Source organism: Eumetopias jubatus, unplaced genomic scaffold, assembly GCF_037043125.1.
Source record: "Eumetopias jubatus isolate StellerSeaLion01/CBP00866 unplaced genomic scaffold, mEumJub1_p1.0 scaffold_17, whole genome shotgun sequence".
NCBI lineage: Eukaryota > Metazoa > Chordata > Mammalia > Carnivora > Otariidae > Eumetopias > Eumetopias jubatus.
In genome coordinates this window covers 3207613-3227972 of record NW_028274823.1, presented here as the reverse complement: position 1 = coordinate 3227972, position 20360 = coordinate 3207613, and the positions used below count along the sequence as shown (strand labels likewise).

General features: G+C 50.1%; 1 long non-coding RNA gene across 1 annotated transcript; it reads right to left on the bottom strand.

Annotated features, from left to right (window-relative positions):
* Nucleotides 1-920: 920 nt before the first annotated feature.
* On the bottom strand, nucleotides 921-10100 carry LOC114221859 (uncharacterized). The gene is made up of 3 exons (XR_003611824.2): nucleotides 10026-10100; nucleotides 8913-9135; nucleotides 921-1101 (listed from the first exon to the last, which is right to left on the bottom strand). It is a non-coding gene; the product is annotated as an uncharacterized LOC114221859 (long non-coding RNA).
* Nucleotides 10101-20360: the final 10260 nt, after the last annotated feature.

Below are 20360 nucleotides of genomic sequence, written 5' to 3'. Positions count from 1 at the left end.
CCTTCCTCAGGGTTCCCTGTGCCCACACAGAAGGCCCCATCACAATGATCTCAGAGGATGGTGGTGCCTGTGTCTGCAGGGTGCCTCCTTCTGCAGCGAGCTCCTGGAGGCCACCCAGGGCCCCGGCCAACTCCGCGCCAGCCCAGAGAGGCAGTCTGTGGACAGGGTGCCAAGTGCGAGCACTCGGTAGAGACAAACCTTGAATGTGCACAAAGCAGCAGCAGCTGGGGCTTTGCTGGCAGAGCAGGGATTTGAGAACAACAGTTCCTGTTGACCGCGGGCTTGACAGATAGCAACACTGGACCCAACTCTTGCCACCTGCGTGGATCCTTTCTCCTCACAATCCATGGGGGACACACTCGGCTCCCGTTGGATGGGTGAGGTGACTGGGGGTGCTGCGTCCAAGGGCGGCCAGCCTCCCCCTGTGCCACCCGACTCTCAGGTGCACCCCGGCCCTCCCGGGCTGTCTCCCTTGCACCCGCGGGACAAAGCCCATGGTGGTCTCCTCTCTGAGGCACCCAGCCCCACCCTCACTGTGGGAATGGGCAGCTGGAAACGGCCACCCGCATCCGTGACTTCCCTAAATCTGGACAATTATAGATCGTATTTCTGGAGCATACTTAGCTCATAATAGGACCAACTTGTTGCCACTCTTGAAACTCTTGCTCCTGGTGATCGAGGACACACGGAAGAGGTGGCTGGAAGTTCATGGTCTTCTCTATCTGTCGCATAAACGTTGCTAGCGTCTCCCACAGATCAGTGACAAAGGCAAACTGAGATGAGGGGTGCCCACAGAAAGCCCCCTCGCATTGTCACTTAACGCCACCTCCAGGCCCATGAGAGCACCTCACATGTCTCCCCTGCTGGCAGGCCAGGGAGGGCCTCAGCCTGTTGTCTCCAAGCCTGGCACGACTAGCCAGTGCCAGCAAACGGTCTTGCTCCCTGCCCCCTGGTGCTGCCCTCTGTGAACAGGAGCTCACCGCCAGGCTTGCAAAGTGCTGTGAGGATCAAAGATGGGCCGGCACGCAGGCAGCCTCAGAATGGGCTAATCGGTTCCACTCCCTGTCACCGAGTGATGGAGGAAGGCTCTCTTCTCGGGACCTGTGACCAAACCAAAGCACAAACTGTAACCAAAATTCAAGCCCGAAATTCAAGAGTGCGCTGTGGATGGAAATGTGGCCCCCTTATACTGCCCAGGGTGAAGGCCAAGCCCTCATGGGGCTGTCTTTGGAGAACTAAGGTTCTAGGTGGTCAGCAGGACCGGAGTCCTTCCAAGAGAGACAGCAGGGACGCGTGTGCACGGAGCACAAACTACGCGAGGACACAGCGGACAGACGACCATCTGCAAAGCAAGGAAAAAAGAACCAACTCCGCCGACACCTTGATCTTGGGTGTCTAGCCTCCAGGACTGGGAGAAGATAAATTCCTGTTGAAGACCTCCGGTGGGTGGTACTTCATTCAGCTGCCCTAGCAGACAAATATACAGCAAGCATCCCTGATCTTACTTACCGGTTTTTAAAATTCAATTTTTCAAATCGACTCCTTGATCAGTACCCTGCCATGTTCCGAGATAGGCACAAGGGTTTCAGAATCTATGTTTCTAGGGCAGTGGTCTCCATGGACATTTTCAAGAGCCACCCGCAAAGCTGTGAGGATGAGCCTTTCACATTTACAGGTGCCTGGCTCCTCAAGCTCCCGTTCCGGTGGGGTGGTGGGGGGGGGGGTGGTTCAGAGTTAGTGGCATCGGTTTGCACTGGGAAGCTGCTGTGACATCTTTGGCATGGGGGACACTGTGCTGTGTCCAGAGCCTGGTAGGGGATTCCTCACCACACACTGCTTGGACAATGCTACATAGACGGTGCCGACCTCGGAGCTCCTCAAACCCTTCTCCCAGAGCATCTGGGACATGTCCACAGGCCTCAGCAGCATATTCTCCCCTGGGCAATTCCAAGGGATGTGCAGAGGAGATTTTTTCCTCTCTTTTAAAATGCACTTAGGAATGGCTGTGTTGGTAAGCTGGGGATTCCAAGCACTCCCAATTACTGGAATGTTCTCCCTAATTTGAAATGTTTTCCTTTCACAGCTCCCAAAAAATTGCACAAACGATCCCACTGTTCAGGTTTGGATCAGAGCTCCAGCGCTGGCTGTTGCAGCAAGAGGTGGGGCAGGCAATTTAGACACCCCATTAAGGCGATAAAAACCTCTTTCTGCATATTGAAATATACAAAAGGAGCAGGGACTCGGCAGTCAGCAGCATGCAAGCATTTCCTTGTGGGGCACCAATGAGAAATAGGCCTGTTGACCCAGTGGATGCACCAGAGGGGCTGGGCAGGTGACCCAGGGAGCCTGGACTGGGTGCAAGATCCACTGGGTCCCCCACCTCTCCAGCCAACCTCCTGGGCACTGAGAACAGTGCCTGGGGCCTTCTCCACTTCTGATGCTTGTTGGCCACAAAGAAGGTCCAATGAATCCTGAGACCACTGAGTAGGAACAGGTGCCCATGGCCAGGAACCCAGGCCCAAGGTGCTCCAAGGAGCAGAGCCGGCTGTGAGCAACCACCTGGGGGCACGATTTTGGCCAAACACAGCTCCACAGGCTGTGCCTCAGAGCAGCAGAGCGAAAGGACTGGGCACTCTGTGATGGCTCCCAGACCCCGAGGGTCCCGAGTCAGGGGGACCCCCATGCACCCCGGACTCAGGGTCCTGAGAACAACTGCATTTTCACGATGACAGCTGTCTCCTCCTAGGGCCTGACACTTCAGGCACTCTGCCCTGCTCACATGCCATCGTCCGCCTTGACAAGAAGCCGAAACAACGACCCCGGAGCAAAGACTGGGACTCTACCTCCCAGCTGACATGCCAGGAACTCCCTTCCTCGGGCAGACCCTCCCAGCCCCGCTGGGCGCCGCAGCCTCGGCTGGCTGTGCTGTGAGTGTGGGCCATGCGCCGGGCACGCAGGCCGGTCAGCCCTGCCGAGGGGTAGCTCCGCAACCTGCCAGCATCGCCCTCCAGCCCCCCAGACACACCGCCCAGCCGGAGTGAGAGGCGGGTTCTGGGCAAGCCTTGCCAGCCAGGGTGTGGGCCCAGAGGCCACACGGCCACGTCCTGAGGCCTGGGTGACTGCAGGGCTCTGAGGGGGTGCGGCCGTGATGGTATTTATCACAGCAGGTGTGAGGCCCCAGAAGGAGCAGCTCTCAGGGCCTGGGCCAGTGCCCAGGAGGTGAGGGGAGACCCCTCGTGCTTCAGGAGTCTCACGGGGGCAGAATGAATCCAGAGGAGCCCAAGAAGGAAGCAGGTCTGATTCCCGGGGCCCAACTCCTGTCAGTTGGTCCTTTCGCCAAGTGTTCCCTGGAGCCTTTGAGCTCCTGCTTCTGGCTGTAATGGTTCCAAGGACCCACACTCTGGGCGTATTAGTGACCTGCAGCTGCCACAACAGGCTGTCACCAATTGGGTGACTTAAACCAAGAGAAATGGATCCTCTTACAGCTCTGGAGGTCGGAAGTCCAAAACCAAGGTGTCGGCACGGTTGGGTCCTTCCATCACTTTATGACTCCCTCCCAGCTTCTGGCGGCTTCCCACAGTACTTGGCGTCCTGTATTTGCAGATTCTTCCCTCCAAACTCTGTTTCCGTCTTCAGATGGTCTTCTCTGTCTGAGTCCCTACTTGGGTCTGATAACAACCCTCTCCTTGGACTTAGAGCCTGCCTTGATCCAGTTGGATCTCATCTTGATCCTTGATTACATCTGCAAAGACCTCATTTCCAAATAAGGCTGAATCAGAATTCAGGTTCTGAGCACAACGAATTTTTCGGGGAACACTATTCAACCCACTAGAGTGGGTGTGGGGATTGCTTGTCCAGTCCGCAGTGCACAGTACGGACACTGTGTCCACATCCATCCAGGGCTGGGGCAGGGAGGCCATAAGGACATGGATCCAGCTCTCCTCCAAGACAGACCTCCCTTTATTTTCTAACCTCCTTAATTTTTATTTTAATTAAGTCCAATTATTGCAACAACCCTGGTGAACTGAAATCAAGGATTTTTTTAGTTTTCTATTGCCATTGTAATAAATGACCACAAACTTAGTGGCTTAAAACAACCCAAACTATCATACAGTTCTGCAAGTCAGAAGGCCAATGTGGGTCTCAATGGATGACAGTCAAAATATACCTGCAGGGCTGGGCTCCTTTCCAGAGGCTCTAGGGGAGAATCCATGTGTGTGTGTCTTCTCTGGCTGCTCCAGCTGCCCATGATCCCTGGCCGTGGCCTCCTTCCACCATCCTCAAGGCCAGCAAAGGCAGATTGAGTCCCCTTCACATCACATCACTCTGACTTCCTTTTCAGCTTCCCTTTTCTACTTCGCAGGACCTTGGTGAGGATACCAGGCCCACTCAGACAATCCAGGATCATCTCCCTATCCTAAAGTCAGCAGATGAGCAACCGTAATTCCATCTGTAATCTGAATTTCTCTTTTCATGTAACCTAATGTATTCATGGCCCACACTCACAATTCCAGGAATTAGGACATGGACAACTTGGGGTGGTGGGTTTATACATCACTCTGTTTACCACGGGGGTTTTCCTAGATATCTTCCTGCTCTTTATACCTAATCTCACTCCATACTTGTCAGTGTACATCCTCTGCATTAATCCAGTTCCTTAAATTTAGTAAGACTTGTGGAGATGTGGTCCAGTGTGTGGTCATCCATCTTGCAGAACATACCATGTATTCTGAAGTTGCAGGTATGGTAGAAATATCAACTAGATCAAGGTAGTGGATAATGTTCTCATATCACTCATATTTTAACTGAAATTATTTCTCTATTTCTATCAAGTGCTGAGAAATGGCTGTTAAAAGTCTCTAAGATTATAGAATTTTTACTTATTAGGTACATATACATTTATAATTATTATGTTTTCCTGATGAATTGACCATTTTATCACTATGAAATGTCCCTCTTTATCTCAATATTCTCTGTCTGGAGGTCTATTTTGTCTGATTTTAATGTAGCCATTCCAGTGTTCTTATGCTTACTGGTTGCATGATATACCTTTTTTCCAGGTATTTATGCTCAGCCTATCTGGGTTTTCATAAACCCAGATAGGCTGGGTTTATATTTAACTAAAATAGTTAAAATAACTATTTTAAAGTAATATATTTAAAATAACTACTCCAGCTGGGTCTTGCTATTTTTAATTTTTATTTTTAATTGTGGTAAAATACACATAAAATTTACCATCTTAAATGTACCATTACCATCTTTAAGTGTAAATTACCATTTTTAAATATATCTGCATTGTTCTGCAACCAATCTCCAGAATGTTTTCATCTTGCAAAACTGAAATTCTATACCCACTACACAACTCCTATTTCTCCACCCCCACCACTACTTCCAACCCCTTGAAACTACCATTATACTTTCATCTCTATGAGTTTGACTATGCTATGTAACTCACATAAGTGGAATCATCCAGTATTTGTCTTTTTGTGATTGGCTGGCTTACTTCACTTGGCATAATGTCTTTGAGGTTCATACATATTGCAGCCTGCTTCAGAATTTCCTTCCTTTTAAGGCTAATATTCCATTGCATGGATTTACCACATTTTCTGTATCTGTTCATCCACAGATGGACATCTGGATTGCTGCCATGTTTTGGCTACTGTGACTAGTCCTTTAATGAACAGGTGTATGTACAAATGTCTCTTCATGTCCATGCTTTCTTTTTGCTTGCTTTTTCTTTTGGGTATGTTCTCAGAAATGGAATTGCTGGATCATATGGTAATTTTATTTTTTAATTTTTGAGGAATTGTCATACTGGCTTATATGCCAGCTGTACTATTTTATATTCCCACTAATATGTGCAAAGGGTTCCGATTTCTCCACACCTTTGCCAACACATGTTATTTTCGGCTCTTTTTCTTACTGTAGCCTCCTAATGAGTATAAGATGTGGGTTTTGCTTTTCAAAATCCATTCTGACGATCTGTGCCTTGTAAGTGGTATACTCAGTTCACTAATATTTAATGTAATTTGTGATATGGTTGGATTTAGGTATGCTACTTTATTATTTGTTTTCTGTTTGTTCCATCTGTTTCATGCTCCTCTGTTCCTCATTTTCTGCTTTCTTCTGGATTATTTGAATATTGTTTAAAATTCCATTTTAATTAAGCTACTGTGTTTTAGCTATATCTCTTTACATTGTACTATTAGTGGTTGCTTAGGGATTAAAATATCCATAATATACAACGTTACCTTTTCAGTCTACTTAGAGTTGATACTGTTCCATCATATGTAAAATGTAGAAAATCTCTAACTGTATGGGTCCATTTGCTCCCTAGTCCTTCATGCTATGGTTGTCATGGGTATGATATCCACATACATAATAAACTCCAGAAAACAATGTTGTAACTTTTTGTTTTAAACAGTCTTATGTATTTTAAAGAAATTAAGGTTTTTGAAGTCTTTTATGTTTATTCACATATTTCCCAGTTTTGATACTCTTCACTAATCCCTTAAAAACTGAATTTCCAACTGTTATCACCTCCCTTCAAGTAACTTCTTTTAGCATTTCTCATGAATAGCAACACATTTTCTATGTGTTCTTTAATCTGAAAATATTTTCATTTTTGAAGGATACTGTCCCTTATTATAGAATCCTAGGTGGGCAGGTTTTTCTGTAAGCATTTTGGAGATGTTGTTCCACTGCCTTTTGGCCTCCATAGTTTTGGACGAGAAGTCTGCAGTATTTCCAAATCATCTTCCTCCAGGTACAATGTATATAGTTTTTTTCTGACTACCTTAAAGCTTTTCTCTTTCTTTTGATTTTCAGCGGTGTGATTAGGCGGCTTAGATGTGGTTTTATATATATTTATCCTCCTTAGGGTTCACTGAGCTTTTGAAACTCAAATTTATGTGTTCACCAAATTTAGGAAATTTCTTGGCTTCTATATCTTTAGATACTTTTTCTGCTACATTCTCTGTTGCTTCACTTGGGATGCAAATTGCGCATATATTAGAACTTCTGATAGTTTTCCCGACACTCTGTTCATTATTTCCAATCTATTTTCTCTCTCTTCTTCAGATTGGACATTGATACTTTTTATATTCAAGTCGGCTGACTCTTTCATCTGTGGTCTCCATTCTAGTAATAAGCCAATCCACTGAATTTTTAGTTTTAGTGATTACATTTTTTCAGTTCTAGAATTTCTATTTGATTTTTCTCATAATTTCTATTTCTTAGCTGAGATTTCTTCTCTCTTCTTTCACTGCCAGCATATTTTATTTCATCTAATACAATTATAATATCTCCTTAAAACTCCTTGTCTTCTTAATTCCAACATATTGAGATCATCTAGGATTGTTCTCAGTTGACTGACTTTTCTCTTGAGTCTGGATCACATTTTCAAGCAAGTTTAGATTGTATCCTGGAATGTTGTGTATTGGGAATGTTCTGTTGCAGAGATTCTGGGCTGTTTTAATCCTCTAGAGAATGTTGATTTTTTGTTTTAGTAAGCTGTTTTAATCCTCCAGAGAACGTTGATTTTTTTGTTTTGTTTTTGTTTTTGTTTTGACCAAACTTAAACTGCAAACTCTATCTCTTTCATGTCAGATCAAATCATAGTTCAGATCTGCTTTTATTTTAACTGCTCTGAATCTGCCTAAAAGCATGTGTAGTTAGGGGTTGACCAGAGACTTGGGTAGATCTGTTTTTTGTTCGGTTGTTTGTTTTGGTCCAGAGTTTGTAGATTTTATTTACAAGAGGGCTAGGTCCACAGGAGTTTCCCTCATGCTTGTTTCTAACACACCAGTGTTTTGCCCACCTGTCACAAAGCTCAGAGGCCTCTGAGCAGGAATAAAAGACCAACTCTCTCTGGGCTAAGGGCAGAGGCAGCTGTGAGCAAACCTGTCTTCATTAGTTTGCCCAGGATACAATAACAAAATACCACATACTATGTAGCTAAAACAACAGAAATCTAATTTCTCACAGTTGTGGACGGAAGAAGTCCAAACTCAAGGTGTCAGCACATTTGGTTTCTCCTGAGGCCTCTCTCCTTGGTATGTAGATGGCCATTGTTTCCCTATCTCTTCACAGTTTTCCCTCTGTGCCCATGTCCTGATCTCCTATTCTTGTAAGGACAACAGTTACATTGGATTAGGGCCCACCCTATGATCTCATTTAACCTTAATTACCTTTAAAGACTCTATCTCCAAATACAGTCATAATCAGAGGTACTGGAGGTTAGGACGCCAACATATGAATTTGGGAGGAAAATAATCCTGTAACACTGCCCTGTAAAAGCTGAGGACCACCCTCTCTTAAAAGGCTGTGATTAATTCAGTTGATAAACTCAATGGCACCCATGTCATTACCATATTCTGATGAGAAACCTGAGGCTCAGGAAGATATAATCATGGAGCTAAGGAGCAGCATGTCTGATACCAACCTCCAACATCAGGCCCGTCTGACCAGGAACCGACTTTGGGTCTTGGGCTCTGGTCTTCCAAGATCAACAGGTCATGGGCACCACCCACAGACCCCAGGACATCCTGTCACAGGACCATAAGCATCCGTAGGGTCAGTTCCCATACTGGATGGAGGGCACCAGATGGTTTTTGTGGGGCTGGTCTGTGGCTCAGCATCAGCTCCCAGCAGCCCCAAGAGTCTGGCCCTGAGGTGGGCAGTTTCCTCTCCAAGCCCCCCTGACACCCTATCCAGCACTTTACCTGAGGGGTGGCCCCTTTCTCACCATCAGCCTCCCCGTGGCTGTGTGTTGCTGTGAATATGCCACATTTCAATGGTCTTTGATTTGACAATCAAAGGGAGAAACAGACACGGCCCCCTGATTGGTGTAAATCACTACAGAAGGTGTTCTGAGTTCCCGAGGTATGGCTGCACACAGGTACGTGCCTTACCTCAGCGTGTGCTTTCCTTTGTCGTCCTCCACACGGACCAGGGCAGGCTTCCCAGAGAAGGAAGGTGCCTAGCAGAGTCTACAGTTCTGTCCCAGGGCATCCAGCATCCCACACTTGCCTCTCCCCACTGGGGACACACCAGAAATGAAAACTTCTGCAGAGATGTGTCCCACATGAGAGGGGTGGGCTCTTCTGAGGTGCAGCCAGAGGAATAAAGCAGTACCTGGAGTGAACAGAATTGAAATGTTCTGGAATACTTGGCCTCGATGTCATTTTAAAGTGCAGATGATACTGCAGAGCATGGCATGGACCTGCCTTGGGGCCACCAGAAAGTCTGGGTGGAAACGGAAGGGGGCAGGAGTCAGGGCAATGCCATCGGCACCATGGGAGAGGATGGATAGCCAGAGGCGCTGCTGGCTGGTCCAATTCTCCACTGCTCTGTTGCTGGCTCAGTGGCATTTTATGTGTCAGAGATTTTTAACCAAGCTCTGCTACTGTCCCTCAGCTTCATTCATGCAATTATATTCATGCAGTAGATTCACGTACTTTGCCTCAATTATGCTGTCAGGGGAACCACCTGGCAACCCCTTAATCCCCTGGCAAAGTCTCTGAGAGGCAAACAAATTCACAGAAGGATGGCTGACGATACTGACTTTCACCTGCTCCCCTCCTGTGGAAGGTGTCAGGGTACTTGAGCTCCCAGGGAGAAGCAGGTGGCTCAGGTGGCTCTGTCCTATGTTCTACAAGCTCACCCTTGCCACTGTCCAGCTGCTGCCAGTTCATCCCCCCACTCAGGGAGGTGCCATATCACGGTGGGCAAACCCCAGAAAAAAGGGTGCAACGTGCATGCAACATGCCACCCAGTGTAGGGTCACAACAGGAAGATGTGCAATTACAGGGACAAAAATACCCCGAGGAAATCAACACGGGACTTATTAATATCAGATCCATAGGTGACAACTGTCAGACAATCGGTCAACAAGGCCTCGTGTCTGTGTGATCCAGGCTAACCCGTTACGATCTTTATGAAGTGTCCTTCTGGGGGGTCCGGATCTTCAGATATGAGGGGAAGCCCTGCCCTTTTATTAGGAGCTAAGCTCTTTATACTCTGACCATATTGCAGCAGGTTAGAAGTCTAAGCTTTATTGTCTTATGTTATTGAAAATCCAGATTCCGGCAGGCTTCTCCCTCAGGTCACGCTTTGTCTGCGAATACATTCTCATTTCTCCATGTACAGAGACCGTCTGGAGAGAGGCAGAGAAAGATTATGACTGTAATATACTTAAATCCAATTTATTTGCCTGGCAAGAAACTTCCACCCTCCACAATAGCTTCCTACCCGAGATGTTGTCTTTAATTCTTTGGTGACAGGGAGAAACATGCGGCCCCGGCTTCCAGCAGGTATGGGCAGAGCGGGATGACATGGGTCCCCAGATGTCCGGGCCAGCGGGTGGCCGGAGTGCCCCAGGTGGAGGACCAGCACGGACTCAGGTTTCTGGCTCAGAACTTCTCATTTGTTGATTGGGGATAAATCCTCAGTTGCATGTGGTCACGGGAAGAGAAATACATTCACTAGAGAATAACAGGTTTAGGAAAGATCACCGGCCCCTCGACTTTGGCCACAGGCCCCCCCACTTCTGTTCTAAGTCAGTCAGGATCGTGCATCTGCTGGCTGCCATCTCCTGCCCAGGATTCTGCCCCAGCAGGGTGGTCCTTCAAGTCACAGTCAAGGTCTTCATTAGCCCGTGTTAACATTTCCTCCAGACTTGGCCTCTGGACACAGGCATGTAGGCTGGGAGGAAAATGATTCGGGGGGATTATTTTCTTCATTACCATTTGTTCAATTTAAATGATGGGATGCAAAGACCAGCCAGGGCAATCGGGAGGTATGGGCGGGGTCCAGGGCCTGGAGGGTGCCCAGCCACAGCCCCAGTCCCTCCCCGCCCCCCCGCCCTGGCCTCGGACTGCCCAGTTCACAAGGTTGGCACTAGGCTGCCCTCCTGACTATCATCTGCAGGCCCTGCCCGCCGCCCATTCAGTGCTCCTTGGGACACAACCACTGAGCATCAACCATGTGCGCTCTCCCGTGATAGGCCTCCACAGGGGGAGGAGGCCGGTGAGGCAACCCGGAAGGAAGCCATGAACCGCCGGGTTCTGAGCTCGGAGACAGGGTCCCGGCTGGCAGGGAGGACCCAGGAGAAGCCTGGGAGAGGCTGGGCACAGTGAGTAACTGCTGCCAGTTTGCCTGGAACGTCCCCATGTTAGCACCAAAAATCATGTGTCCCTGGAGACCCTCAGTCACAGACAGATTGGGAGAGTTTCTCACCTAGTAGCCAGGAATGGAGACAGAAGCCCCGACCAGTGCTGCTCTGTCCCATATGACTGGGCCCTCAAGGCAGCTTACAACCTGGGCCTGTTGTCTCATTCGTAAACCGCGGACGATAAGGATGCCTCTTTACCTCTAAGAAACCTCATGGCTTCTCATACCCTATTTTGTTTGGGTACAGGAACTTGGGATGACCATGAATTGCTGTCCCCGGAGAGCTAATGGCATGATCCAGTGACAGATGTGGCAAAGTGCACAGCATCGAGAGCATGGGGTTTGGGATAAGAGACTGGCCTGCCAGGGGATGCTGGCTCCAAAGCCAACGGTAGGCTGTGAGGGTGCCCCAGGAAGGAACGCCCGGTCCTCTGCCCCTCTCCCTTCTCCTGGGATGATTATGAGAGTGGACGTGTCTGTGGGGACGCCAGGAGCTGCGGCTGGAGCAGTCTGAGCCTGGGTGCCACCTCTTTAAGGGAATGCTGGGAAATCTGGCTGCCAGCAGCATCAGCAGGCCTGGGGTCAGGGGCCCCAGACCCCACTCCCTATTGGGCTAGAGATGCCCTTGTGCCAGCCAGCAGCTTGCCAAGCAGCCCACAGAGCTCCCATAACTGCATTCTAACATCTGCTTGTCTGCCATGCAAGGCACGTGTGAACATTTGACTCTCTCCAAGGTGAAGGCCATGTCAAGGCCCCTTTGACAAAGCAGCTGAGGCAGTGGGTCATTTGGTTCACGGACACCAAGTAGTGGTGTCAAATTCTTACAATTCTTATTCTTCCAAAGAGAAATAAGACAGCATTAAAGGCCTCTGGTGATTCTCCCCTGCCCCGCCCCGTCCTGCACCTTACTCAAAGGAACAGCATGCAGAGGCCACTGTGGTGAAGCAGGAGGCCCAGCGTTTGGGGGGCACTGAGGGCTAGGGGGGCTTTGGGGAACTGCGCAGGCCCCCTTCCTCAGGGGAACACTCCTGGGCAGGAGCCAACATACAAAAGGATGCTAAGCCTTGGTGAGGACCCCATGGCCACCCCCAGACCTCTGAGGTGGGTGAAAGGTGCTGCACGGACCTAAATGGCATCACCTCCTTCTGACCCCTGAAGGGCAGTCTGCGACATCGGTTTTACTTGGAAAGAGACAGCGCTCCTGAGCTGACATCTTGCCTGGGAGAAGCTGTGCTGGAGACAGAATGTGAAGCAGCAAACCGCTACATGCCGGTGCTCTCACCTCCGAGCACACACGGCTCCACATGCTGAAGCCTCTCGGGACGCCAAAGTTTCCACATACAGAGTCTGGGCTCAGGAGGTCCTTTCGGAGGTCTGGGGAGCAAGGCTCGAAAGGCACCTTTGGGCACAAATCTATACATAGACTCACTTCCCAGGAAAGCCACAAATTAACCAACGAGCAGGAACATTTTACATATTAATAGATTTTGCCAAATTGTCATCCAAAATGATGGTAACACCGTTTACAGCTACCAAGAGTGACTGAGTGCCTTTTCCACATCTTCACCAGCACTAAGTATTATGCTTTTAAAAAAAATTCTTGCTAATTTGATAGTAAGCTATCTAGATTAGATTTGCATACTCTAGCGTATGAATTTTAGCATTTTTGCCATAGGCAAAATTCAAGAGCAACCTCAGTGTCTATCAATAGTATACTGGCTATGAGAATTATTGTTTGTCTTAAAATGATGAGCCAGATCTGCGCTGATGCATACTCACATGCATACACACACACACACACACACACACACACACACACACACCCCACCAGGCAGAGTGTTGTGGGCATCCGGGTAGGGGGTGGGGTGGAGGAAGACATGAGATAGAACACTGCCTGGGTTTCGGGGCCGGACCAGGGTTTGTGCTAAGTCAGACACTGTGTAGTCGCCAGGTCGATGGAAAGATCATTCTGCAAGTCTGCAAGTGTTAGCTACTCAGAGCAGTGTGGATGGAACTACGTTAACTGACCAAGGAAATATATTAGAAAACAAAAACTCTGCTACTTGGGATTGAATCTACATTCTTAGAAGAGTTTTATAAATGGGTTAAGTGCTCTCTTCAGCTCATTTTTTCAGAAGCAAATCTGTGATCCATTTTACTCTCCATTTTCTAGAACAGTCTTGGCCCTGTGTGTCCCAGGGCTGGTGTGTTTCAGGCTGAAGCCTTGGAGCCTCTTGGCACTTCTCCTTGGAGCTGCCCAAGCCGCCCAAACCAGCCCCTCAGCGCGGAGACTCCTTCAGCGTTGGCCCCCCTCCGCCCTCCCCGGGGCTGTGCTGCCCCCTCATCCCAAATGCCTGAAATCCACTCTGTTCTGTATCTGCTCCTGCCTTCTCAGACCCATAACTACTCAGAGGCACACGCCGTCTTCATCACTCCAACCGGATGTAGAAAGCCTACGTCTAACTGGTGTGGCAGGCAGGAAACCAGCCACGGAAGAAGGTCTAGGAAGGAAGGAGGGCAGACCTCATCACCTGGAGGAAAAGTGAGTGTGAATGGTGTCAGATGATACCAGAGGGAGTCACTGTTTTGTGAGATGTAGGGAAGTTAAAAGTGCGGCCAAGATATCCTCACCTGCTAAAGATACATGCTGGAGTCTTTAGGATGACATAAAACAATGCCTTGGTTTTGCTTCATCCCCCCCAAGACAGAAGTCCTCACAGAGAGAGAAGCAGCAAGACGGGCTGAGTCAGCACTTGATGAAGCTGGACGGTGCACGGGGGAGCCCAGTCTCCAGCTCTACATGTAAGCAGATTTGAATCTCGCACAACACAAAGTTTTTGAAAGCACCGCCAATAGTAAAAAATAAATAAACAAGGGAGTTGAGGGGCCAATATACTTAAACCAAAATCAGTTATCATTATAAACATGTTGGTATTCTTAGAAAATCCAGGAGAATTAATTTGTTAAAATATTAAAAACGGGGGGGCACCTGGGCAGCTCAGGTGTCAAACGTCTGCCTTTGGCTCAGGTCATGATCCCAGGGTCCTGGGATCGAGCCCCTCATCGGGCTCCCTGCTCAGTGGGAAGCCTGCTTCTCCCTCTCCCACTCCTCCTGCTTGTTTTCCCTCTCTCGCTGTGTCTCTGTCAAATGAATAAAAAATTAAAAAAATTTTTTTTAAATCTTGAAAAAAAAAGTATTAAAAACGAGTAAGAAGGTGTATCAGGCGGCCAGATCAAACACATCTATAAAGACCTAAAACTCCTCCCAAATACCAGCCACAGGAAATACCACTGGAAAACAGATTTTTAAAAAGATGTCATTTATAACAAGTGCTGGGTCCCATGTGCATGTGGGAGAAAGCCCCTGTGTTGCCCTTTGCTTTCTGGGTCCCTGAGCAGCTGAGACTTGTGATCTTCCAGAAGACCCCACATCTCCTTGCCTCTGAACTAGGGGATGCTTGAGCCCTGCCTCTTCATAACCAGGGCATCCGTCCACCCACAGCTTAAACCAAAAGGAAGGACTGACGCCCCAGGGCAGTGCAGAGCTCAGCCTCCTGCAGGGAGGACCTGCTTGCAGCTTGTAGATGGTGGGCAGTTTTTTAGTTTGCACATGATAGATTTGAAACTCTGAGCGTTGGGGCTCACGGGCACCCAGCCCAGCGGGCCCCCGTAGTCTGTAGCACCCAACGGCACATCAGCCATGTGAGGGGCAGAGCTCCCAGGGCCTCCCGTGACCAGCACCTCTCAGCCTGCAGACGCCAGGCACCCAGCTCTTACCTGCAGCTCTCTCCCCTCAGGAGCTTGAGCTTAGTGGGAGATGGTCACACCTGCTGTGATGATGGCTCCCACAGAGCCACGGCCAGGGCCCGAGGGCCCGTGGAGGTGAATAAGACCCACCCCTGAAGAAAGTTTTGGACTGGACCCAGGGAGTTGGGTTTCCCTGGAGGGCAGGGACCAGCTTGATCTTCGGGCCTAGGCCTGGCCACTGGAGACCATGAAGGTGCTTCCCAGCAGGGCAGGTTTTGGGGGAGGCTTCTTCTGTCCTGCCCGGGGGTTGTTCTGCGGCCTGCTCTCCCATGCTCATCAGAGGACTCCCATCCCAAATCACTACACCTGTCACTGGCCGCCACAACTTTTGAGAACAGAAAGGAAAATCACCATGTGTCACATACTGGCAGGCTGAAACCAGCAGGTAATCAGAAAGGTGGGGGTCCCACATGAGTGTGCTCCGAGATGGGGCCAGCACAGCCCCTGTGCCTCCAACCCTGGATCGGCACCTCTGGGCCTGCCACCCTTGCATGTTTGTTTGCCTAGAAACCATGGCACAGCATTGCTGGTAGCTGTCTAAAGCTTAAGATCTTTAGGGGCGCCTGGGTGGCTCAGTCAGTTAAGCGGCTGCCTTCGGCTCAGGTCATGATCCCAGGGTCCTGGGATCGAGCCCCCCATCGGGCTCCCTGCTCTGCGGGAAGCCTGCTTCTCCCTCTCCCACTCCCCCGCTTGTGTTCCCTCTCTCGCTATGTCTCTGTCAAATAAATAAATAAATAAAATCTTAAAAAAAAAAAGATCTTTAGTCCAGAAATGCTGTTATTCTGTGGCATTTTCATCCGAAGCAGAGGTTTCAAAAAATGAATGCAGACCAGAAATTGTCATTAGGCAGCCACGGCATGTCCAGCCACACCCCACACTAATGGAGATGAAGTCGTGACTCAGAAGGTCACATCCCGTCAAACCAGCGTGCCGCATATCCGTCAGCCGTGGGGTCGGGGATGCAAATTCGAGACAGCCACCCTCTACCTCTCAAAGGTGCTTTCCCATTTCCAAGGCAGACTGACAAAGCAGCCTGATACAAATAAGCTGCAGATTAGATTCTGCAAACACATTTTCCTAGCAAATCCAGTTGCGCCTACTTTGGTGATATGACTGGAAATGCGCATCGGCTGTTTGGGCAGGAGAAGCAGGTGAGATCCTTGGCTGATGTGGGCGGGATGAGGCGGCACTAGGGACGGGCAGGGGGAAGGGTTCCGTCCTGGCTGGGCAGCCCCATCTGTCCCCTCCGCCTGGCGCCTCCCCGACCAGGACCTGTTCCAGAAGCGCCAGCCCGCAGTCCACACCTCTGAAGGAGGCATTTGGTGGTTCTCACTGCAATTCATTTTAATTATGTGTGTCATAAAAAGACCACCTACGGATGAGACAATGATGCTGTAAGAGTCTCAAGGTTACTGTAGGGAATACTTCATAACTGAAGTGTGTTTTCCCCAAGGAGTTCTACTACCATTTGATTTAATTTTTAATTTTTACATTTTAATCAAAAATAGATCAAATGGTGGTGGTCTCTCCGGGGAAACATCCTTCAGATAGGAAGCCGGCCATGCTCCTTTTAAATATGTACAGCTGCCATCTCCGTGTGAGCCACGGGTGGTGCCCACTGCCAGCCCCCACTGCGGGGGGCTGGCCGTGTTTCTGGAGGCACCAGGCCCCACCTGCTCCAGCCCCTCTCATAAGCTTGAAACAATGGCCCCGAGGTGCACTGCGTGGGGCCTAAGGTCTCCCTGAGAGGCAGTTCCATCTCCTAGGGGGTGTCCCCTTACCTTTGCAGGGGCGGGGGGAGGTAGGCCACGTGAGACCCCACCCAGCTGTGTGTCTGTACACCTTAAGGCTCTGCATTCTAAACAACAGGCACTACAGCTTTCTGAGCACAAGGAAAGCCCGCGCATCCTTACCCAGGTGCCTGCACAGAGGAAGGCCACCTGGCTTGTCGCTACGCGACTCTGAAGTCGGCCCAGACTCCAGCTGAGATCCTGGTGGGTGCCGGGAGCAGCCAGTGTGTGCATTCCGCAGCTTCTCTGGCTTGCTGTTCTCATCTGTAAATTGGGGACAAGGCTGGGATGGGCCCGTGGTGTCATCGTGGGGATCAGAGGCCATCAAGGCCATGTGCCAGAGAAATCCTGCTTGCACCTAAGAGCTCACTAGTGATATTTTGTTAACGTCATTACTATTGCATATGGAATAAAGGCATTCGGCTCTCGCTCATCCCGAGTGTTGGCTCAGGATGTCTGAGAGTCTGTCAAGGCACGAAGGGCCTGGGTGCATGACGGGGAAGCAGCCAGACATGGGAGAGACCCAGGGCCTCCAGGAGCCCAGCCCTTCCAAAGACTGCCTTAGTGCTCCAGCAGGGCCCACAGCTCTGCAACCTGTAGTCTTTCTCAAGGACCTTGATCTCCCCTCAATGAGCAACCCAGACACCCAGGCACCCCCACTGCAAAGCCAGCAGATCCCCACAAAGCTGGGGGAGGGCAAAGGGAATGGAGAGAGAGAGAGAGAGACCCACTTTCTCTAACTCCTGTCCCTACATCAGCTGAGATCACTGACACGGTGGCCACATCACCCTGGCTCCTGGAGACATGCCTTCATGCATTCATATTACAACACCCTGGCCTTGGCCTCTGGTGCCCCAAGTCAGGGATGTTCCCCACCGCCCCCCCATAAAGATCCACTGGAAGTATTTTTTCTGATTTAGCTCCAGGGAAATAAGACAGTTTCTCCTAAAACAAGCGTGCTTCCTTCCTCCCGACCATGGGGTTATACATCAAACTGTCCTTGTTGTTGCCTTAGAAGAGCCCAGAAGAGTTTGTGCTCAAGGCTGGTGGCTGGCTTTCTGGTCCCACTGCCTCCCCTCCAGGGCAAAATGATTTGTCTCAATGCCGTAGGACAATGGGGCTGGGTCAGGGCTGGAATGGCTGTGCCCCCGCCCTGGCCCCACCCACCAGTGGCCAGTGGGGCAGGAAGCCCAGCGGGTGGGAGCTCCCTCTCCTCCACACTGTGTTCTGTCTTTGCTGCTTGTTTCTTTCCCAAGTGCTAAGCGTGCCCTCCAGGCCGGGCAGTGACTCCCCGAGCTTGGTCTGCAACACAGCAGGCAGGTCCAGATCTCCCCATGTTGGGGTCAGGGGCCCTGCCCAGGGATCTGCTATTCCCCAGCTCCTGGAAGATGCTCAGGCACCCCGTTGTCACGCAGGCGGGTCCAGGCAGGGAACCTGCAGAGGCATCCCGGCTCACACTGCGGCCAAAGACAGTTTCTTTTTTTTCCTTTTTTTTTTTTTTTAAGATTTATCCATTCATTTGAGAGAGAGAGCAAACATGAGCAGGGAAGGGGCAGAGGGCGAGAGAGCATCTCAGGAGGACTCCCAGCAGAGCCCAAGGCAGGGCCCAATCCCACGAACACAAGATCATGACCTGAACTGAAACCAAGAGTTGGGTGCTCAGACAGCTGAGCCACCCAGGCGCCCCCAAAGACAGTTTCTGACTTAGCAGTCGGCCTTGGTTGTTTAGGTTTTCTGCTGCCAGAGTGACAAGTCTTCCTCAGGCCACATGTAGTACGTGCCATTTCCAATTCTGGGAGGGAGATCATTCCCTCAGCTGGGATGAGTCTGGGTTTTTAGACTTTGAGGACTTTGCTCAGGACCAAAGCTGAGAAAGAGGCAAACATAGCAACACTTAGATAGGGACTATTGGTGATAAAATTAGGGGTGAGTTTAAACCTCATGGTAGGTGTTCTGTGCTTTCTCAGCCTGCACACGAGGCTCTCACCCAGGAGAGAGTCATCACCGGATGACTCATCTCACACAGGAGAGAGTGTCTGAGGAGACACTCAGGGCGGTTCAGAACCAGGAGGTGGGTGGTGGACTCTGAGCTGGGAAAGACGGACCTCTGGAATCTGTGGGCGCAGGGCCCAGGAGCAGGAAGGGGATGCTCAGTGGCCCTCCCAGCCCCTCGGGACCCTCACATACCTCACAGAGCCCGACTGGCCAAGCACATGGCGGCATCATGGTGGCCAGAGCTCCTGAAGCTTTCAAAGGTCATTAAAATCAGTTCAAACTGACCCTGCAGATGCGCCCCAAACCCGTATGGGTGCCAGGGAGTTCTGCCCAGCTCTGGGCACTCTCCCTGTGATGCACCCTCCCTGCCTCCCCTTCAAGCCCAGTGCAAACCTCACTCAGCTACACCATTCGGTTTTAGGACCCACTTCCTCATCTCCAAAATGGATGAGAGCACCTGCCTCAGGGCCATAGGAGGTTAACAGAGCTACCAGCAGCACCCCCTCCAGGGGTCTGGGAGGAGGACCTGTGTAGACAAGGTGGGGGCCGTCCTAGGCAGATGGCTGAGTCAGTGTGACTGGATATGGGGGCAACAGCACAGTGACCTTGTCATCATCGTTGAAACATAAAAGTCACTTCACCCACAAAATAAAGGCAAACTGTGGAAAAGAAAAATGCAATCCTAGTAAAGCTTTGTAACATGTTTTAAAGAAACTTGAAAATCAACACATGACATTTTCTACCTCAAATAACATAGGGGACATCTGAATTAAGTTCAAAGAAGCTACCAAAGAAACATGAGTTAGCACTCAGACTCCATTTTAAAAATTATTCTAAGAGACTGTTTTCAATATAGAGAGCATGAGGCAAGCAAAACTATGTGAACAGGAGCTTCGGAGCCCCTCAGCCAAGGGGCAAGCCCTGCCCTCAGCACCGACCTGCACCGTGGCCTCAGCCAGACACCTGGCCTCCTTGTCTCCAGAGCAGATGACCCTCCCTGCCTCAGGGGACTGTGCGGGGACTCCCTGAGCTGCTCTGCGCAAAGCATCTAGGACTTGCATGGACAGAGCCAGGCACAGCCCTCATTGCAGACCTTGGGTTGTACTATGAAGCCAATGTGCTTCTTATTCAAAGTAATTTGTGAAAGAACATCTTAAGAAATACAAAAAGAGAAAAGAAAAATATAGTGCATCACACACATGCACGTTCTTACCAGAATTAAGTGTTAGCACTGGGTGATATTTGTGTTAGATTTTTAAATTAAGTTAATCATGACAGCAGCAGCTGAGGTTCCTTTAATCACGAGCGCTTGTCCCCTGCTGTCCACCCTCTCGTTGCCTGGCCGCCAGCAACCTTCCCACCCACCAGAACTTGCTCTGTCCTGACCTCCAGCCAGGTCCACTGGGAAGGAGCCCAAGGCAGGGGCACTTGTGCCAGGGAGAGTGGACAGGCCCCTTGGGAGAAACCTGTGGGAGTAGGGGCAGGATGGGAGAAGCCGGGGCAAAGCAGCTGCAGAAGAGGTCAGGGCCTGATCCCACCCAGAGCTCGGGCACCTGCTCTGCAGTCTGAGCACCTGAAGGTGAGGCAGCAGGGATC